The sequence below is a fragment of the Pipistrellus kuhlii genome, unplaced genomic scaffold, assembly GCF_014108245.1.
Source record: "Pipistrellus kuhlii isolate mPipKuh1 unplaced genomic scaffold, mPipKuh1.p scaffold_m20_p_3, whole genome shotgun sequence".
Lineage (NCBI taxonomy): Eukaryota > Metazoa > Chordata > Mammalia > Chiroptera > Vespertilionidae > Pipistrellus > Pipistrellus kuhlii.
In genome coordinates, this window is record NW_023425529.1 from 105,389,653 (window position 1) to 105,410,989 (window position 21,337).

The 21,337-nt window shown below is 45.2% G+C and overlaps 1 long non-coding RNA gene across 1 annotated transcript; it reads right to left on the minus strand.

Annotated features, from left to right (window-relative positions):
• Positions 1–11,813: 11,813 nt before the first annotated feature.
• LOC118730434 lies at positions 11,814–16,196 on the minus strand. The gene is made up of 2 exons (XR_004991467.2): positions 16,125–16,196; positions 11,814–13,699 (listed from the first exon to the last, which is right to left on the minus strand). It is a non-coding gene; the product is annotated as an uncharacterized LOC118730434 (long non-coding RNA).
• Between the last annotated feature and the right edge of the window lie 5,141 nt (positions 16,197–21,337).

Consider the following 21,337-nt stretch of genomic DNA (forward strand, 5'->3'; position numbering starts at 1 on the left):
GCTCTCTATCTCTCTCCCTTCCTCTCTGTAAAAAATCAATAAAATATATTTTTTTAAATATTTTTTTTAAATGTTTATTCATGCCTGACCAGCAAGGCTCAGCAATTGAGTGTCAACCTATGAACCAAGAGATCACAGCTTCAATTTCTGGTCAGGGCACATACCCGGGTTTTGGGCTCCGTATCCAGTAGGGGGCATGCAGGAAGCAGCTAATCCATGATGTTTCTCTCTCCTAGGTGTTTCTCTCTCTTTGTCCCTCTCACTTCCTCTTTCTCTCTGAAAATCAATAAAAACATCTATTTTTTTTTAAATGTTTACCCAAGACAAAGAGTGGATGGACTTCTGGCACTGCTTCTGGCCCAGGACTCTGTTTCTATCAGCAGAAAGGTTTCTGTATGTGACAGCATTTTGTGGCCATCACCCATGATTCCTAAGCTGGACTCTGGTCTGAATCATGTCACAGGAGGCACAGGTGGCCTTCATTTCAGAGCTGATGACAAATGCACCTTTCTGTGAAAATTTATCAGCTGAGGTTGGGGGAAATAATTTTAGTGTCCTGAAGTCACTAAATCCCAATGCAAATTCTCTTTCTGTCTCTTCCTAAGCACCCATCACCACAGACTCGAGGTATTCTTTGAATAACACAGACTGCGGTGCAACTAAAAATATAAAAATCAAAAGGGGGTAAGTGCTCTTTGCCTCCCACCTCTTCAGGTTCCTCTGCTCTGTCCCTACGCGCAGTGTCCGCAGTGTCCGCGTTTTCCAGCCACCCCCATCCTCGGTCCCAAGTTCAGTTCCCCCGCTGCCGGCCTGCTCCCTGCTCCCTCCTTTGCCCACCCAAGTGGCCCTGTTTCAAGCATCCTCCAGCTCCCAGCGTGCCTCTCCGAGGATCCTTGAGGGTGTCCCATTGAGAAGCGGGAACAAAAAGCGCCTTTTGCAGGGGCTCCCTGGTGCAGGCACAAGGAGAGCGAAGCAGCTTTGAGGAACCTGCCAAGAGGGCAAAGGCCTCGCTGAGAAAATGCTTCTCCAGCCCCTGTCTCGTGGGACTTGGCAAACCCAGGGAACAGCGCTGCAGGGAGAACGCCCTGGGCCGGCCTCCCTGGCGGGCGCCTGGCTCTCCTCACCAGGCTCCCAGGGCGCCCTCGAGGGGGGGTGGGGGGCTGGCCCGCTCAGCTGCTGAGGGGAGACTGCTGGTCAGAGCCCCACCCTGATTGCAGCCCTTCCTCTGCTCTTCAGTCCTCCCGGCCTCTCCCCTGCGGCCCACCTGCGGGGAGCTCAGGGTTTGTGGGACACTCTGGAATGACCGGGCGAGGACTTAGATCAACTGGAGTAGAATAACTAAGAAAAAAGTCTCCATCACAGCACCATAATTCAGCACCAAAGGGGCCCGCATGGCAGCCGGATCATGTTTGGTCTGGGGGAGTGTAAGTGCTCTGTTGTCATTCAGGTTTTCCCTAGGAGAGATGAGCCCATGTGAGTTCTCCATAAAGCCCTCTTGTTTAATCAGTTGACAAACTGCAAATCCAAGTCCTAAAAACTCCATCCACTGACCACCAGTGCCGGGTGAGTAATGAGAGCGAGACCTCAAGGGCAGCCACCTCACCATCTGTTTATTTTTCCTGCCTGAGTCTAAAATGGTTTCAAGGTCCTAGACTCAGAATGGTCATGCCTCTTCCTGCGGCAGCCAGAAAGGGTGCAGAGAACAGTGTTATTCAAGGTCATTTGAAGGAGGCAAGACCCACCTCCACAAAGAGCCATTGTGAAAGTGTGGTCGCCCAGAATCCATGATCAAGGGCAGGACTCCCACGCAGGAGGCAGCCCAGGGCCACCCCTTGCTGACATTTTAGGAGCAAAAAGATAGTGTGGTCACATGCAGAAGGCGGCAGACTTTCTGCCAATTAGAAAAAGGCATATCCTCCCCGTGGAAGAATTACAAACATCCCCTCTGGGCCAAGTAAGGAAAGAAGTGCCTGTGAAGGCAATTCAGTGTTGGAATCTCGTACCCCTTTCTCCCAGACTGGGGGTGCACTGAGAATAGCCCTGGCTGGAGGTCACCCCCAACTCCCCTCTTCCTGGGTTCTGCTCTTAACAGCTCAGTTGAGGAACTGGAGGCTTCTCACAGGTGCAGGAAGGAGCGCCAAAGCATCATCTTAAGAAGTAAACAATGTTGCCTAACTTACCTCTAATTTTTTCTTTCTGAATGGCTTTGAAGTGGCAGTTCCTAGGGAAACTCCAAAACCCTTTAAGGGGAGATCAAGACCTCCAGCATGTGGTAGCAAAGTCACTAACACCATTGGCAGGCCCAGATGCCCGTAGTAACTGCAGTCTGTGCTCAGGACTGTAAACTTGCCTCCTGGGAGCTCACAATCCGTGCCCTGGACAGAGTAACAGTAATACATGACAGAAGGACAGAGAAAGTGCAGATAGGCACAGAAGACAGTAGTTCACTCATTTTAGGAGAACCAAAGAAGGCTTCACCGAGGAGACAGCTTGTGGGGATAGATTAGGATTTCCGTGACCTGAGGAGCCAGAGTGAGGGAAAAGCATGAGCCAAACTAGGACTCAGAAGAGCCTGTGATGTGGCCAGAGCGCAAGGTGGAAGGTGGGTGAGGCTGGGGGCCAGCTGGGCCGCCCTTGGGAGACCATGAAAACAGGGAAGACACAGAAGATGGCTGAGGTGAGGGGAGGATCCTGTAATCTGACTGTGCCTCAGGATAGCTGCCAACACTGGGAGGCCAGACTGTAGCGACTAGATAGTGAAACCATTTTGAAGACGTGCAGTGGCTGAGGCACGATGCCAGGTGGGAGGGATGCAAAGGAGAATGTAGGGATGGGGACAAGAAGAACATGACTTTGAGGTCTGTGGATTGGATGGGTCACGGGTAAGGGTGGGTAGTGAGATCACTGAAACAGTGATCTCAGGAGTGAGAGCAGATTTGGAAGGATGATGCTGAATTCATTTAGGAGAAGCCCGTTTAAAAGACTAACAATTCAATCTTACAGAAATGTCTAGCAGTGAGCTGGTTTTAGAACTGAAAGGCAAAGAGATTACTGGTGAACTAGGGAGGTGCATGGGGTCTCTGCCTTCTTCCTTGTCCTAGTGGCTGTGGTACTGATGGGGCCGGGCAGTGTCCTGACCCGCAGGACAACAACGGGGGCACGCAGGAACCACCTAAGAGAATGAAACAAACAAGGAACACGGAAGAATGGAGGCAAGACAAGGTTCTGATCAAGCCTCAACTTTATTCTTTGAAATGGCTGTATTTATACAGCAGAAACAAAGGGGGGCAGGGTTGCCTATGCAGAGGGGTCTTTGGCATCTGGCAACACAGGATTGGCTAACTGCCAGGAAGGTGTAACATTCCAAGGTGCAACATTCCAAGGCTGGGCTATCTAGGGGGGAGGATCAGGAAGGAGAAGCGGCAGGAAGATGCTAAGCAGCAGGTTAATCTTATCTTCTGGCCAAGCCCTCAGAGCACCGCATAACTTCTGCTAGAAGGAACTTAATTCTATTTCCTTAAGACAGAGTTGCTTGTCCCAACTCTGATGGCTCCCAACAGGGCAGCCAGCAATTTTCAGACTTCAGGGCACAGCAAGGTTGTCTGGGAGCCTGGCGACAATGCAGACACCTGGACCTCACTCCAGGTCATTGTTTGGTGTTGGTATCAGTGCCTACTGCCAGGACGCCAATCCAGTTACTCAGTTAAAAAATAAATAAATAAATAAAAAGTCGAGGGGATTCCTTTAAAGTTTAACTTTTTTTCTCATTAACTAGAATGTCTTCATCTGCTTACTTTTTAGCTAAATAGTCTCATTAACTGATTAACTGGAGTTAATTCCATTGGCCACCAGAAAGGTCAGTGAGATTAGCTACAGGAGAAAACATCTAAGATCACAAAGGCTATTTTGTTGGAAGCTAGAGGAGATGGAGAAACAAAGAGCAAAAGCTGGTTAGGATGCATGGCTAAAAGAAAGGCTTGTCTGAGCATTGTTGGCAAAGGTGGCTTAGCATGGTCACCAGAAAATGTCTCAAGGAGCCAAAGTGGGAATAGAGGAGCCCTAGATCTGCCCTCCTCGGGAAAGGCGCACGGGGCAGGGAGCTCCAGGCTCCTGAGCCCAGGCTCTCTGTCTGCCCCCGGGTCCACCTCAGAGAAGAGCCGGTGGGCACGTATGCTCCTCTCTCAGCAGAGGCTGCTAAGGCATTGCTTCTGTTAACTGAAAGGCAAAGAGATTGCTGGTGAACTAGGGAGATGCATGGCCTCCCTCATGAACCCATGACCTGCATGGCCAAGATTGCTAAATGATCACATGAAGAAAAGACAACTAAGGTATGACTAGAAAACATAAGAGAACAAATGCAAAGTCAACCTTGAAGTCTTACCTGTTATTAAAAAGTAATATCCCAATCCAAACAAGCTTGGCCCAACCAAACTCTGAATATTTGCATTTGACATAAAGTGTCATTTAAACACAAATGACAAAAGAAAAACACCCGAAACTTAAAAGCTGATTATCAAAGAGCCAGAAACGAAAACAAAAAAGTTTAATCATATATTTCCCTTTTATAGTTCCTAGACTGGGCCTGGCTCTCACATCCTGCCTGCACAGGTTGGAGTTCCGCCATCCCGGGTTGCCTGGACTCTCCTGGTTTTAGAAGAGCAAGTCCCATGTCCTGGGAACCTGTAGTTGCAGGTCGAGAGGGGCACGGACTGCAATGCCAGGTTGTTGGGCTGTGAAACTATGGGCTTGGGAGTGAAACAGACCAATGTGTCAACTCCTGGAATGCCACTCACCAGATGTGGATCCAGCAAAGATCACATAACTCTAAGCTTCAGTTCCCTCTGTCTAAAAATGGGGCTTAAAAACCTGCTTCAGAGAATTGTTCACCAGGATGAACACGCAAAGGAATGTGAAACACACAGTAAGTGATGCACAGAGAGCTCTCAGGAGCGTGAGATGGAGAATGTCTGTCAGCAACCACAGGCAGCACAGCTGGGCGGGGTTACCCAGAGGTGGTGGCCTCACTGAGAGGGAGGTAGACATGTGCACTGTTGCTGCTCCCCCCGTGAATGTGTAATCCCTATAGCACATGGCCCCAGCCCAGGGTCCCAGCATGACACTGGAGATCACTTAGGGACTTGTGGGAGGGATATTTCTGGGGAAGCTTGAGAGCCGCTCAGAATGCGCACACAAGTCATGTAAGAAAGCCACATCCTACCACCATGGTTCCTGTGAGCTGAGCATCGAGGCAGGAGGCACGCTGCAGGAGTTCCTAAGTGCTCAGTGATGATGATGACCCTCCCTGCGGGAACCTGAAGCCTAGTTAGTGACGGCAGTGGCTCAGGTGCCCACAGCTGTCCTCTGAGCCCTCTCAGAGCTCTGGGTTTTCCATTAGTGAGTGACAAGGGGGCAGGCTAGTCTCAGGGTGGTGTGCACATGCCTCCGCGGAGGGGTTCGAAGCAGAAAACGCTGCCCCGGCACATGTGATGAAAATGAAATAAGACTCTTTTATTTTCAAAATGTGTCCTTGAACAGCTCTGCTGGCTTTTTCAGCCCTTGTGTGGCATTTACAGGCAAGTGACAGAGAGGAAGGAAGCACAGAGACTTGCGTGGATTCAAGTATTTTGTTCACTGAACAAGTGACCAAGCTTCTACTGTGGAGCAGCTGTTCAGTTCAACTCTGTGCTTTGCAATTCACAGCAAAAATGCCCACATAGACCCCGCCCTCTTCCCCAGACCTCCGCCAGCTCTGCCTTAGAAGGTGCACACGGAAGCTCTTGAACTAAGGACGGTTATTGTAAGGTGTGGTCCCCTACACACTGCCCTCTCTGTATTTTGACAGCGTGACTTCCTGTGATATTACTGAGTATCTCCTGTCATCTCAGTAACAAAGGCTGATACCTGGGGTTTTTTTCCTCCTGTCGGCAATATATGTGACATTTAATGCATCATCAAAAAGTTTCTGAGGTTTTGGGGCTAAAATTCTGAAAGTATTGCTTCCTGTCCCAGAGACAGCTCAGGTACGCTGATCAGCCCACAGCCTCTGAAGTAGGGCTGCTTTTCTCTTCTCAGCTTCACCACATGGCCCCAAGGATTTCAAAGTTGGCCCAAACCCTGCACCCCAAGTGAACCCTCTCAAAGGCTGAGAAATGTTCTCCAGTCCCAAAATCAAGGTCACTGGTTCCAATCCCAACCTCTGTCTCTTGGTTCTAGGGTCCTTGAGCAAGTCACTTAAGCTTTCTGCTGCCAGCCTGCTGGGACCTCAGGGTGGGCAAAATGATCTCCAGCCAACAGCCTAGCAGCCAAGTCTCTGGTGTCCAAGTGCAGGCTTGAACTGCCCTCAGGCCAACAGGATGACCTATGAACCCACACATTTCTCCTAGGGGTAAGGTTATTAGCATGGTTTCCTCCAAACCCTCCCAACAGCCTGGCCCCATGGGAATTTGCTGGACCCGTTCTTTGAGAACTGGGGCTGGCAGCCAGCAAGGCAGAAGAAACCGTGCATCATTCACGCAGCTCTTCACTCCTCCTGCGGGAGTTACGATGCGCATGCTCTCAGTCAGACCCTTGGGCGCAGGGATGCGAGGAGGAAGTCAGCAGAGCCTGCGTCCTCTGCACGGCTTATGAACCAGCCACTGCGCACAGGGTTATGGTGGGGGAAGCTGAGGGGCACAGGAAGGAGTCCGAATTACCCCATGTGGTTGGAGAGAGCGGCGTGGAGGAAAGGCTTCTTAGATGAGCTAACACTTGAGCTGACTCGAGATTTTCATAGTGGTTAAGCAGCTACACATTCCAGGAAAAGAAGCAGAGGCACCAAGGCTGCAGCCCCAAGACCAGCAACGCCACTTGATCCACTGGGACAGCCCCGCGCCTGGGCTGGGTGAGAAATGGGGCCCAGGTTGTGCTCTCTGCCCAGGAGGATGGCTGTTACTCATTTTAGGTTTTAATCTGGGGAACCAGCACAGGCTGTACAGCCAGAGCATCCGGGGCACTGGTTTAGGGGGTAGGGGGGTCAACCGGACCTCACGTGGAATCACTGCTCTTACTAATGGTGTAAACTCTGGAGAGATACTTAAATCTTTCTAAGCCTCCATTCTTTCATCTGTAAAATGATATCCACCTGTGAGAGTTATAGAAAATAACAAATGTCAAATGCTGAGCACTGTGCCTGCCATTCAATTATAGCAGCTGGTGAGACAGAGAGGTGTTGAGGTGTACTTCCAGAACTATGACTCTAGTCTAGCCCCTTTGGAAGGTGGCTTGGAAGGGAGTAAGACCAGTGGCAGGAATGAACCCAAATGCACGTGGGAGCACACACTCACCATCCTACAGAAAAGATGTGACTTAATTAGAAAGTGAACAAGGGGCAGAGGTGAAAAGGCTTCCAAGGGGAGGTGACATGGGAAATGGGTCTTGTTAAGAGGAGAAATGAGAAGCCAACAACACGGAGGAGGAACAGGAGCAAGAAAGGCCAAGGTGTACAGGCGCAATTGGAACCCAGAGCCAGCAGGTCTGTGGGAGAGGGGCAGGGAGGAAGTCCGACGGGGGTCTGCACTCAGGAGGTACACACAAGTGACCACTGTGGGGGGGAGGGGGTGCAGAGCTATCACAAGTCGGGCCAGATTCCCTTGTCAGGCCCTAAATTCCAGGCTAATGAATGTGGAATTTATTCTGTAGGTAACAAAGAGCCTACTCTTTTATTAGAATTATCTATTTCCTACCCACTGACCCATGAAAAATTTTCCAGAAAGAAGGGAGACTGGATAGAAGTGTTCCCACTGTCCGCTGGCTCTCCTGAGTTCAAACAAAACGAACCAAATCGTTTCAAGCTCCATTATACCCAAGGCAGAATGTCCTCTCTCTCACGTGTGCACTGAGGATAATAGGAATAGCCGACTCACTCCATCTGAAGTGCTCTGACTTAACTCATTTGATCATAATAGGACCAATATTATTATTTTCCCACTTTATGGATAAGGAATGAGACACCAACCATTAAGTAACTTACTTGAGGTCACTCAACTAGTAATGGGCAAATGGACCATCCAGCACAGGAGGCTGCAAAAAGGATAAAAGGTTTCTCAGAGAGGGTCCAGGCCCACATGTGGCCAGCATGCCCCAAGGGAAAGCCATGCTGCCATGTGAGGGCTCTTGGGAAGAGGGCGGATCAGAGGAAAGGTGCCTCTCTCCTCCAATCCAGCACTAAAGCACCTGAGCTTTGTCTCCCTTCACAGAGTCAAGTCTAGCTCTTGGGGGGCTGAAGGTTACACCTCTCCAAGCAGCCTAGCAAAGGTTTGCTCCTGGAGCAGATTGCTCCTGGAGCAGTGGGAAAAGAGGGCCATCCTAGAATGCCCAGGTCATAAACTGGGAGCCAGGTTCCTCTCTCCTCCCACAATCAACCCGCAGGAATGGCACCTCAGCTACCTCTTCAGGGACTGATGCTGGGGTGAAGGGAATGTGCTTCGTCCAGAGCTGCTGCTTCCCTCCTAATAGACACCTGTCTTCACCTCCATCTTCTGCTCTCAGCCCTATACTGCTCTTCCGTAAGGTCAGTCCTACCTGGGCCATGCCAACCAGAAGTTGTGTGCAGAAATGAAGGTGGTCACTCAACAGAATTTCTCAAGTTATCTGATAAATTTGCAGGTAAGAAGGATTTCTGCTCAAATCCAGTTGGAAAGTGAGAGACCTGAAGTGAGAAGAACAAATTCCAACTCCGCCTGGAAGTGGGGAAGGAAACATAGGATTAAACAGTGTTTTGAGGACAACCATTAACATTCAAGTCTCTCATCTGGGCATACATGAACTAGGTGCCATCTGACTCTGAGCAACTTTTCCATGTGCTAACCTGATGTGTGCAAACGCCTTTCCCAACATTTAATCACTTTCTGCCCAAGAATACAGAGGCCGTTCTAGTGGTCCTTCTGCTTTCTGACCCAGGCAAATGAGAAACGGCCTAGAAAGTGCGTGTTAGGGAACAGGAGTGCTTAGACCCAGCCATCATCCCGCACATCCTCTCCCTCCCCTTCTCTGTCACCTGCCCAGGTATTGGACCAGGAGTGACCCTCCTCCCAACCCTGGCTACCTTAAAGGACCAAAAACAACAAGCATTCTTGCTCTGGTGTGAACTGAGAGAGGACCTTTGTTTCAACCACCTAGCCTGTAGTTTTCCCTAAGGTTTCTGAATTATTATCACCAGGACATATGGTAGCACCTGAGCCCTTCCTCGACTGACTCTCTGGGGGTCACACATTTGGTGTGTCAGGAGGGAGGAGTGGTAGGTGGTGTTCCTTTTCTCTTCCTTGCCTTCTTCCTATTTTTCTTCCTCTACACACCATCCATCCAGAGGAAATTCAAGATAGCCACATTCCTCACCTCTGAAATAATGGGAAAAGGGTTGAATGTTTTATGGCAGCTTCCTTCTTACAAATGGCTTGCATTCCAGATGCCAGGGCAGCCACTTGGAAATCAGAACCTATTTTCCTAGGAAACACTACTATGCATGGTGATTCTCAGCCCAGCCCAAAGAAGCCCTTTACAAAGAAGCCCAAAGAAGCCCTGAAATATCACACTAATAAACCAGGTGAGCACATGCAACTTCAACAGGGTCTGGTGCACTGGTGAAATCCCTGTTACATTCTGGAGTGCCAGCGACGGGGGCGCGATCCTCTCGGGTCCAGCACTCTGCATAATAAAGACACTTCCACCTTCTGAGGGGCCCCTCACCAGTCAGAACAAGCTCAATTAGGAGGTGCCTTTTTTGAGAGGCGAACATTCTACTTGGCAAAATTTGCCCGATGGAGGGGAAGGTTGGGCTGCAAACCCAGGCTTCCCCGTTGCCCCACTGCTCATGAGGAGAGTGTGAGAGCATTATTGTGCGTGTGCTTTGCAGAAAGCCCATTCCGTATGCTCTTACTGCAGCTGCAGCCCTCCATGACTCGACTGTCTTTATAATGAGGAAGAATAAAAGCAAAGTCCTTGAAGAAGCAAGTTCATTTTGGTTTTTCAAGGCATGTCAACAGCAGCCCCAGACTTTGCAATCCTTTTTACCTTGTACTTCCTGCTCGGAGCCTCACATTTGTGCGGTGTTTGCTGTAACTGAAAACGCCTTGATCTCTAGAAGATTGTGTGGATGCAGATGGATCTGGAATTGTCAGCTCAGACCGGTCTCCAGCGGCTGGGAGCCCTGAGACAACCAGAGCTGCCTGTCAGGAAGCTCCCTACCTGAGCCTGTTTCTGCCATCCAGAGTGATCTGGGACCTTGCTCCTATTTGTGAGACTTGGAGATGAAAGCAGAAACCACATTAATTACTGCAAAGTGCTTTTTACTTTTAAAGTGCTTCACTAGCATTAATTAGTTATTCCTGCTTTCAGCACTCCAGCGAGGTGAGTCTGGATTATTACCCCTTTTCCACTTTGGAGGAAATGAAGACACAGAAATGTAATGACTCCCCAGGGAGCTGGGGAAGTTAGTCTCTTAGACAGAGTTAGGTTTTCAAGGCGGTGTCTGTCTCCTCCTGGGGTCTTGCTTCTCTGGCCTACCTTGCTGTCCCAACTAATACCCGGAGAGCTGCATGTGCAGCACGACCTGTGTCTGCCATCATCAAAAGGAACAGTACCAGTATGGCCTTACCTGTGGTTGAAAACCTGCCAGACCTGCTGATCATGGAAGTTACATGAGGATGGTGAGTAGGGTTGGCAACATTCTTATTCATAATTATACTGTTGCTTAACATATATAAACATATTTAGCACTTGCTATGTTTCAGAGACTCTTCTGAGTTATTTACACATGTAACTCACTTAACCCTAACAGCCCAATGAAGTAGATATTATCATCATCCCTATTTTACCGGAAAAGAAACTGGGACACTGAGAGGTTATGTAACTTGCCAAAGTCACACAGCTGGAATGTGTTACAGCCAGGGTTCGAACCAGACAGTCTGTCTGCAGAGTTGTGGTTCTTAACTCTCTTACAAGCTGCTTCTCAGAAGTATATTCTGGCTCATTTGAAATAAGCAAAACACCATGCAATTTCCAATTTCAAGTTTCATTTTATCTTTTTAAAATGCAATCTGTCAGAAGTCTTGAATATTTTGGAACTAATAGGGCTTTTGAGCTGTCAAATGGATGTTACAAAGACTATACTCAAAGGAGTGACTACTCAGACCTTTGGGTTCCTACTGGACAGCTGTTTACACACACACACCGCTTCCCAACAGTTTTCTTAACCACTCTCCAAGCACACAGTAAATTAGAAGGAAATAAAAGTCTGCTGCAAGCCAGCATGCTGGCAGTATCAGGAAAACATTACTATAAAGCCTGACAGTGAAAAAGACAGAAAAACCCTAAAAGCGATTGTAAACCTTGCAGCATGCAGCCCAGCTTCATGTAATAATATTGAACAGCCTCAACTCTCTGACCCTCTATCCCAACTTCTTATACAAATACCCTTTTCTCTGTGTTGAAGCCATTTCCAGTGCGGTTATCTATGATTTTCAGACAAAGGCATACTGCTTTAGGAACAATGGGGATTATTTTACTTAATTCGGTGTACTATGTTTAAGAAGGCAGGTAGCGTATAATACATTTTTAAAGACTTACATGTAAAATAGTTACAATTTTTTAGAGCTTAAATAGGTAGGTCAGGGATCGGGGATCAGACATTTTTTACTTCTTGGTTGGTTGGATGGTTGGGAGAGGTGCTTGTTATTTTGGGTTTGCACTGTATGGCAACATTTTTTTTTTTAATTCCATTGTCCTTAAAAGGGTTATGTGCTCTCTGTGAACACCACAGTCCCCACACTCCTTTTTTCAATTGAAGTTTTATTTGAAGATGATTATAGGTTCACATGCAATTGTAAGAAATAATACAGAGAAATCCCATGTTCCTTTTCCCCAGTTTCTACTCTCCATCTTACAAAACTCTAGAACCACATCACAACCAGAATACTGACATTGGTAGAGTCAAGGTACTGACAGTCCAATCACCACAAGGGTCCCTCACAAACACCACACCCATCCCATCACCACCCCCACCCTAGACTCCTCATCTATTCTCCATTTATATAATTTTTCACTTTAAGAATGTTGATATAAATGGAATCATACACTGGATAGCCTTGTAGATTATGCTTTTTTACTCATCATAATTCTCTGGAGAGTCATCCAAGTTGTAGAGTAAATCAGTACCTGGTTCATTTTATTGCTGAGTAGTGGTCCATGGTATGGATGAACCACAGTTAAATACTCTCATTCATTTTTCCTTTAAACATAGACTACTTTCCTGATGAGGAAAGCAGTTGAACTTGTGCTTTCAGGGTAGTTTTTCTTGGGACGTGAAAAACTCAGATACCCAGAATGATTGACTTCCTCCCAGCTCTGTCTGAGGATTATACATGTCCACAATTTTAATCCCAGGGAAGAAAAGTTCCCCTACACATTGCTGAGTGTCAGCCCTTACTATCAGCTGGTGCATACTCAGGAAAAGCAGCGTTGAAACCAACTTAACCAGGACAGTTGATATGAACCAAAATAATCATCCTATGAGACATTCAAAGACAAATACAGAATTCTTTAGAGATGATTCTGCTTTGTTTTTGCCTTCTGGTAGCCAGCTCCTTTTGTGAGCATAGATAAGGACTAAATCCATTCAGAACTCTCTAGCTGCTTATCTTGTACCCACCCACCTCTCACTGAGTCTATTTAGACTTAAGAACATTCCTATATTAAGTGTTTTACCCTTTCTCTTAGTTAATTTTTCCTTTTCCATTTGGCTAACTTCTGTGACTATCATCTTCATTTTTAAATATCTAATTGTTATATGGTATAAATTCTACTAACCCTAAGACACTCATATAATATACTTCATTCAATAAATATTTTTGAGTACCTAATCAATGCCTTGACTACATTTAATGATTATTTACACACATTTCTTATAAAATAAATTCTTTAAGCCACTAGCAGAGTTGTTATTAGGGTTCTTTAGAAAATGGCCATCAGGTCTTTCGCATTAATAGCAAATGCTTTAAAATGGTAATTCAACTGCTTTGCTAGGCTATCTTTCAGGAATTAGATATGTATAGTTCAATCAGCCTACTCATCTAGGTCTTGAAAGCAATAACCTCTTTCCACCATGATATATTTTCCTTTTACTCTTTACATCCCTTTCCTTAAATTCCGAAGCCTGGGTCCCTGCCAATACCTCTCTGAATGAAACCCACCGGCAGGGTTGCTCACTTGCCATCCCTCGGCACTGGCGGAGGACCCTTCTTTGCTCCAAGCACTGGGGATTTGGTAAGAATAACTATTTCACTTGTCCCCCACGTTAGCATGGTAACTATGACTGTAAAATTAATATGATCTCAAGGTAAGTATGGCTTCCTGCTTTATAGATGAGGTCTCTGAGTTTCTCAAAAATCTCAGAGTTGATAAGTAACAGAGCCAGGACTCAAACTCAGGTCAGTCTCCCATCAGAGACCATTCTCGGGGACTTGGCCAACCAATTTACAGACAACACCTTCACCCACCTCACTAATAATATAAATTATTACCACCAATCTTCCTTATAAAGAACAATTTGGCTCCATCCTTATTGTTTCACGTCTTTAGTGCTGCACATCAGGCTCCCAGGAAACAGGATTCCAGTGGAGACTTGGGTCCCACAAGGCCTCTTAAGAAGTGCTCTGTGGATCAAGACCTGTTGAGGGGTAAAGGAAATAGGATTGGGTGCAGGAAACATTGAACTTCAATGCTGTAAGAACATGAGCCTCATCTGACCCAGGGGGAGGACAGAAGTGACCCAAATTAAGTCAAGGTGGCGGTTCCCACGTACCCAACCATAATCAGTTACTGGGTGAACAGTGCCCCAGGCAGGACCCTGGGCCCCACAAATCTCAGAAAGGGTCTCTGAAGAGCCTCAGCTGCCACCACTCCTGGCTCTGGGGGAATGACTGCTACGTAGGTGGGCACTCACCCCTTTACTCCTAACTTGTTCTCTCATCTCATTTCCAAATCTTTCATGTCTCTTAGAATATTTGTGGACTGGAGAAAAACAAGCCAAACTTATACATTTTTTCCTACTTTTTTTTTTTTTTTTTTTTTAATAAAAGGTCCCAGGATTGTTTTATAATTTTTTTTTTCTCTTCCCCAATACAAGTAGCAAACTTTCTCTCCAGTGACTCAGCTCACTTCAGAAAAAACTCAAAGGATAGTCTCCCTATTTCTTCACTGCCTCAGCCTCTGAAAGGGTGGGCTTGGGTGGTGAGTTCTCCTGCTAGAACTCTGGGGTTGGCCTCTCCTAGTTTGCCACAGCAATTCTTTTCCTGAAACCTTTCCTTTCCATTCCAGCCCTCCTCTCCATCCCCAGCACCTCACCCTACCCATGCCCTCATTGCTTCTTACCTGTACCCTGACCAAATCTCCTACCTGCTCCCACTTTCCCTTTTAGATGCACCCTACTCACCTTTTATTACCCTAGTGATCTTTCTAGACACAAGCCTGCCATGTGAAGGCTTTGTCCATTGTTTCCAGGGTTAAGTCTTAAGTTCTTTCTCTCACATTCAAGACCCACTTGATCTGACTGACCTCTCCCCATCAACACACATAATACTGAACTGTCTGCAGATTTTCCTCATCCACTACATTATTCCTACCTCCATGCCTCTTCATATACCTACTGTACCTTCTTTCTGGAATCCTTCTTACACCAGCTTAACTCCTTCAAGACCCAGAAAGCCTTCCCCACCATGAAGTAACCTGGGCTCCAGAGCCTGCCTCGCCCTCAGCCCTGGCTCCATAGCACTTAGATCTACCTCACCATATCCCACATGCTCAGATCCTGTCCTGCAAGACATGCAACGGGACAGGATCTTTCCTTTTTTGTGTTCCCTTGTAGGCACAAGGAACACAGAATAAGAACTCAAGATAAACCTATTGAACTGAACAGACCAAACCCCTCTTCAGTGTCTATTCCAGATATTTCCTTTATGTCCTACAACTTTCTTTCTCCTCAAAATACTGGCTTGCCCCAAATGTACTAATTTTCACCATTTTTTTTCCAGGTGGTTATCAAGCAAAAGTATGATCCACATTAAGTATGCTGGTGTTAGAAAACATCTGTATTGTAAAAGAAAATTTGGAATGTTGATTTCTCTAAAAAAGACTACTAGCCTAGCTTTCTTTAACTAGGAAGTTCCAAGTATCTGCACAAAGAGTAGATGCATGATCTTCAAACTCCAAATGGTGAGGACTCTTTTACTTTTGTCTTTATATTTTTGTATATCATTTGAATATTATATAATGATCATGCTTTATTACTTAAAATAAAAAAGAAATGCAAATTTATGTTCATTGTGGGGAAAACAAAGAAAAATGATAGGGTTCCAGATGACTTTTTCTTCTTTAAAAAAATAAAAAGTAGAATTATGAAAAAAATAGCATTCAAGTCCCTTAAATTAATCTCTAAGTTCAGTAGCAAGAACAACTTGTAAATCTGTAGGACTTTATGCCCAAATGTATTTACATTATTCAATTTGAAAATTGTTTCTTTCTCTATAATTTCCAATGTTATGTTCAGGGCACTATTATGATGTTAAAGATGCAAACCATGAACCATAGAGTAAGACCAGGAGCCTCACAGTAAACTAACTCTTGGCAAGTTAATCTAGTTCTCTGAGCCCACAGGGCTTCAAGTGTAAAATCTCTGCACAGGATTCTAGTTACAACAAGAAAAAGAAACAATATATGTACAGTTGTTTTAGAAAGTAAAAGACTGAATATACCATGATAATAAGTGGAAGAAGGGTTATGGTTAATAACAATATTCTTGAAGTAGCCATTGTCCCCATCCCTTGGAGCCCCTGTGCTGATCTGCTTGAGTGGCAATCACCTCTGAAAGGGCACCCCTCCCCTTCAAGGCTTTCTTCAAAGGATTGTTTTCTGTCCTCATCACACTGGACCAGCTCCCAGGTACTTGTGTTCTTTGCCCAGCTCTCCCTCAGACATTAACCCTAGGACAGCACTGAATGTTCACACTGATGGCCATTATCATTAGCTGAAAAGCAGCCTGAAAGTACAGTCTTCACTAAACATATACATATTCTCCTTTGTCCTTTCTCATATACCTTATTAGGAAACAGTGTTTCAAAAATGATTTGATTAAGCATTTAGTTGCCCAATCTGGAGAATCTTTTTTTTTTTTCTTAAATAAGTCTTAATTGTTCAGATTATTACAATTGTTCCTCTTTTTTTTTCCTTCCCATAGCTCCCCTCCACCTGGTCCATAAGTGTCCAATTTTTGTCCAATCTCTCCCAGCACACCTACACTCCCTTCCCCTGAGAATTGTCAGTCCACTCCCCTTCTGTGCCCCTGATTCTATTATATTCACCAGATTTATTCTGTTTATTCAGTTTATTCTGTTCATCAGATTTTTTTCACTCAATTTTTAGATTCACTTGTTGATAGGTATGCATTTGTTGTCACTTAGTGGTTCATAATTTTTATCTTTACCTTTTTCTTCTTCTTCCTTTTCTTAAAGAATACCCTTCAACATTTCATTTGCTGGTTTAGTGGTGATGAACTTTTTTTAGCTTGTTCTTATCTGTGAAGCCTTTTATCTGACCTTCAATTCTAAATGATAGCTTTGCTGGGTAAAGTTCTTGGTTGTAGGTTCTTGCTATTCATCACTTTTAGTATTTCTAGCCACTCCTTTCTGGCCTGCATAGTTTCTGTTGAGAAATTAGCTGACAGTCATATGGGTACTCCCTTGTAGGTAACTGTTTTTATCTTACTGCTTTTAAGATTCTCTTTGTCTTTTGACGTTGGCATTTTAATTATGATGTGTCTTGGTGTGGTCCTCTTAGGATTCCTTTTGTTTGGGGTTATATGTGCTTCCTGAACTTGTAAACCTATTTCTTTCACCAGGTTGGGGAAATTTTCTGTCATTATTTCTTCAAATAGGTTTTCAATTTCTTGCTCTCTCTCTTCTTCTGGCACCCCCATATTTCAGATGTTGGTATGCTTGAAGTTGTCCCAGAGGCTCCTTACACTATCTTCATATTTTTTTATTTTTGTTTCTTTTTGCTTTTCCAATTGGGTGTTTTTTGCTTCTTCATATTTCAAATCATTGATTTGATTCTTGGGATTCTACAGTCTGCTGTTGGATCTCTGTATATTATTCTTTATTTCAGTCAGTGTATGCTTAATTTCTAATTGGTCCTTTTTCATATTCTTGAGGATCTCACTAAATTTCTTGGAGGTTTCTAGAAGATTCTTGAGTAACCTTATAACTGTGGTTTTAAACTTTATATCCTGTAGTTTGCTTTCTTCCATTTCTTTCATTTGTGACATGTTTCTTTGTCTCTGCATTTTGGCTGCTTCCCTTTGTGGATAGAGTGGCTTTGTATGCTAGGTGTCCTATAGGGCCCAGTGACTCAGCCTCCACAGTCACCTGAGATGGACACTCTTGGTGCACCCTTTGTGGGTTATATGCACAGTCTTGTAGTTAAGCCTTGATTGTTGTTGGTATCACTGGATAGAATTGACCTCCAGACCAATTGGCTGTGAGGACCAGTTGCGTCTACAATGGGAGAACTGCTGTGTTGGAAACACCCTTATGGGATAGGACTTGCTTCAGAGGAGCTTTGGTGCTCATTGAGTCTGCTCCCTGAGTGTGGATCTTATGGATCTGAATAATTATCATCTGGTGCAGTCTCAGTTTGATCATTGGGTACACTAGCTCTTGGATCTCCAAGGAGGCTGGTAAGTCAACCCCTGCCTGAGACCACCCAGCAGGATCTACAGACAGATCTGAAGTTTCCTCCTCTTAGTTTGGGGTTTGGAGGTGCCCAGATTAAGCACAGCTGTGAAGCAATTCAGGTTTAGGCCGTCTTTTGGTAGCTCTAGGGTTCTTTGACCCAGCTGCTGTTTGTAAGGTTAGGTTGTAAAAGGCCAGGGCCATTCATTTGCAAACACCTCTGCACACATCTTGGGTGGGATTGTAAATTGGGTTGGGCATGGTCTTAGGGAATCACTGAGTGGAGCCATGGCTGCCAGTCTGCTCTGCCCCAGATAGGTCCCTGGGTCCCTGTGTCCCACCTTCCCGTGCAGGAACAATGATTACTGCGACCACCTCTGAGAGAAAGCTGCCCTCGTGTTCCAGCCTGATGCCAGACAATCCAGTTTCTTACCGTAGGAGTCTGGGTCCCCAGAGTCTCACCTGGTACTGGAGTGCAGAGCAGTCATGAGTTTGTATCTCCCTCCTGATTGAAAAAGACAGCAGTGTACTCAGTTGCCAGCCCATTTCCGTGCACGCCTCTGTGCCTTCACCCTTTCGCACTTCTGTACCTCCTACCAGTCTATATGCACTTTTCTCTTTCCTTCTTGTTGTAGAACTTCTCTCAGCCAGCCTTCCCATGGTTCTGGATGATGTCCATTTTTTCTTTTAGTTGTAGTTTTGATGTGGTTGTGATACCGAAATTTTGGACTGGAAGCCAGAATCTTTATCTGCCAGAATTGAAGAATGAATTCATAGGCAGAAGAGTGGTATAGTAAAGATGGATATTTATTGAAGAACAAGTAGACTCCTACATAGGGAAGAGGAAGAGTCCCTGAACTGACTCCCATGTGGGGAGGAGGAAGAGCCCCACTGAGTCCCTCTTCCCTACAGCTTGTGAAGGCTGCAGATCCTAGTGTCTTGATATCCCCTCTGACTGGTCACTATTCTTTTAGACTGGCTACTATGGTAACTCCCAGGCTCAAAGATTGGACCTCACATTGTACATGTGAGGTTCTCCCTTCCTCCTTCCTTATTATTTTCCTATTCCCTTTGGGCTTTCTTCCTCTCCTTTTGAATGAAGGGCTTCCTTCTCTTTATTTTGTAAATATAGATCTTTCTTGGATACTTCCAGTTCCCTTGTCTTATGTAAATATACCCGTTGCAGCCTTCTTGTCTTATAAAAATGTAACTGCACCTGGTTTCTTTGTGTTATGGAAATGTACCTTCTCCCAGTCTACAGCCCCGTGCTTTTCCCATGGATTCCAATTCTAAAAATATCCCTAAGCCTGCCTGTGTTCCCCTAACATTCCTGCTTCAGTTGTGTGAGACAGCATGTTCAGATGTTTACCTATGCCACCATCTTGGTTCCTCCTGGAGAATCTTTTTTAACAAGTTTTAGGGCAGAATCCTGAACTCTGCTGGCTTACGTCATCCAATAAAAAAACTAAAATCACTTCTGTTTACATTAAGTCCCAATACATCCTTACTAGGTGGGAAGTAAATTGTCAGAACTCCATAAGTTTTCTGTATGATGTATCATCAGTTATCTTGGATTTAATCACAAAGCCTGTGAGTGAAGGTGATCAGACTGAAACTAGAGTCTCCACACCATAACTGCTTGGCCCATGGGACAGTATTTTCTTCTCTTTTCTTTTCTGTTCTTTTCTTCTCTCTTCTTTTTTCTTTTCAGTAACTGAAAAGAAAGGGAAGAAACAGAAATGAAAGTATTTATCAATGACAAAGGGAATACCATCTTAAGATGCTCCAAAGGATCTGGCATCCAGTATCTCATTAAAAGAATACTGGATTCCCAACTTTGCTTTTTTAAAAAACTGAACTACATCCTCTAAAACAATAGCATCTTTGTCTGGGAAAAACACCTGGTTTACTTATGTGGGTTGACAATATATCTGTGGGGGTAGAAGTAGAGGGCAGTCAAGTTTCACTAGTATCACAAAATCAGTAGAGTAATTAAGAGCTTAGACTGAAGCCCCTGAAACAGTTGCCCCTCCCCCATCACCACCACCACCACCAGAATGGCTATAAAACATGTGAACACAGACTTAACCTCTCCTCTCCATCTCCTCATCTATGAAATGGAGCCAAGCATACCTGACTCACAGAGTGGTGAAGGTTAAATGAGCTAAGGAATGCAGAGTGCAAAGTAGAGAGCCTGCTGCCTAGTGATCACTCACATCAGCTATCTTTGTCATCTCCATCATCGTCAGCAGCAACCACAAACTTCCAGTCATTTGCTGCAAAGAACTGTCCAAGGCGTGGAAGGAGATGTTTCTAGGCTCTCTTTAGGAAGCATATTGGAGAGACTTAAGAGGTTCTTTATCAACCATAACAATGAATTTAAACCTGCTTGAGAAGCAACCTATTAACTATCATCATTTTTCTTGAGCCACAAAGCAAATTGTATCACATAAGCATTAACTTTTAGCCATACAAATACTTCAAACTAACTAGTTTAAAAAGTAGGTAAGAGCAAAAAAAGATCCATTTGCCTGCATATTTGTAGCAGGGTGCTTTTAAGCTTAAATCGGCTGTTTTTCAGGAGTTGGCCCACAATCCCACTAAACTATAGTAGTCTCACTGCTGCTACTTTAATATCACAGTTTCCAGGGGCAATTCTAACACTAAGTGGTAGTCCTTGTCACCATCAACTTAAACTTTTTGTGGAACTTTTGCCCGCTTCTCCAGTCTTGTGTTTTAGGACATTCTCCCTTTTCCCCCATACATGGAGTCATGTCAGCCAGTCTTGCTGAGCATCATGCAGAACAGCCTGTGCTCACAATGTAAGAACACGCTGCCCTATTGCTGCAAGCCATAAACTTCAAAGCACAGAATAGCATTCATGTTTCTACCTCTGGAAGAAGATAAAGCAGTGACTTCATGGCCATTTGTTTCAGAATTTACTCACATTATAGCCCTGAAAACATCCACTGTTTTGGCCCCACTGGCTCTCTTGAGGGAGGAGTATATGCTTTTATGGCAGAACCACTGTGTAAATTCTCAGGGTTATCCGAAGTACACTCTGGCTTTGGCAAAACTCCCAACACCTGGTGCTGTGGTCCCAGATTAAGGGCCATACTGTATCAGCCATCCTCACCATCCCTGCAGGAATGAACCAATTTGGAAGGAGCCGCTGGAGGGCTTCGTACTTAGGATAGTTACAAGATTAGTAACAGAGCATCGTGAACTTTACTGAATGCTCAAAGTATTTCTACTTGTCCAGAGACTTATGAGGCAGCTGACCGGGATGTGCTGAATAGCAGAGTGAAGGGGAAACCGACTTGTCAAGAGGCAGAAAGTCTTAAGGCCCCAAATTGACTTATTCAAACATCCATCTTTGTTCACAGTCTGAAATTCATTCACATAACTCAGCCAATGCCAGCTTCCAAAGAATTAACAAGTAGCTGCCAGTCCCTGCTAGGTCATTCTTTGTCATAACATAATTTTGTAAGTCCCCTATTAAATTTGCAAAACGAAAAATTTGTCTTTTGTGTCTTTACATTCCAGTTCTTAGCACAACTGACTGGCACAGAGCCAGCACA